The sequence below is a fragment of the Otolemur garnettii genome, unplaced genomic scaffold (assembly GCF_000181295.1).
Source record: "Otolemur garnettii isolate 467f Iridium unplaced genomic scaffold, OtoGar3 scaffold00147, whole genome shotgun sequence".
NCBI lineage: Eukaryota > Metazoa > Chordata > Mammalia > Primates > Galagidae > Otolemur > Otolemur garnettii.
In genome coordinates, this window is record NW_003852542.1 from 2,876,789 (window position 1) to 2,877,872 (window position 1,084).

General features: G+C 45.7%; 1 protein-coding gene across 1 annotated transcript in view; it reads left to right on the top strand.

Annotated features, from left to right (window-relative positions):
• RETSAT (retinol saturase) overlaps positions 1–1,084 on the top strand; it is a 13,448-nt gene that overhangs the window by 7,073 nt on the left and 5,291 nt on the right. The window lies entirely within an intron of this gene.

A 1,084-nucleotide genomic window follows, 5' to 3' on the forward strand; every position in this document is an offset into this window, starting at 1 on the left:
ACTCCTGGGCTTAAGTGATTCTCTTGCCTCAGCCTCCCAAGTAGCTTGGACTACAGGTGCCCACCACAATGCCTGGCTATGTTTTTGGTTGTAGTTGTCATTGTTTGGCAGGGCGCCCAGCACAAAATAAAACAATCAAGAAGAAGCCAGTCAGTGATTTCAGAGAATCCATTCCTGGCAGGAACTGAGAAACACTGGGTGGTAACACAGAGGTGGCTGTCAGTTGTGTGAACTTTTCTCTGATGTCTGTGTGCAAGTTCTCGTTCCGTCTGAGAAGGGTACATGAAGTAAGTAGGGTGTTATCAGCTAAAGTAAATTCAATTCAGAACATATTTGTGTTCATGTACTAGGCAACTGAAAGTGAGAAATAAGTCCCCATCTAGATCTCTTATTAAGTTTCCAGTCTCATAAGAAGGATCACTGAAAATTAATTTAAATATCATATGGACCCATACACTAAGGATAGAGATGGCACACAGCATGGTGGGACTGCGACAGCCTCACAGAGGCAGAGGTGTTTGAGCTCCGTCATAAAGGCTGAGATGAACCTAGCAAGCTGATGATGTTGGAGGAGATGACTCGAGGAAGGGGAAGCAGCATGTGCAAAGGCGTGGAGATGTAGGAGAGCTGAGTATCTGCAGGCACCTGAAAATACTGGGTGGAACCATACAAAATTGCCATTTTTATAGGTCAAAAATGGTTGACTATCAGGTGTTTGATATGATGCTGCCCAATAGTTTAGTGAGAGTAGCCAGAGATGAGGCTGGACACCAGAGGGACCAGGTCACACTGGCTGCTATGAGACTTTATTTTTTTATATTTATTTATTTATTTTTAGAGACAGTCTCACTTTGTTGTCCCTGGTAGAGTGCTGTGGCGTCACAGCTCACAGCAACCTCCAACTCCTGGGCTTAGGTGATTCTCTTGCCTCAGCCTCCCAAGTAGCTGGGAATACAGGCTCCTGCCACAACACCTGGCTTTTTTTTTTTTTTGGTGGTTGTAGTTGTCATGGTTATTTAGGAGGCCCAGGCTGGGTTTGAACCTGCCAGCCCGGTGTATGTGGCTGGTGCCCTAACCACTGAGG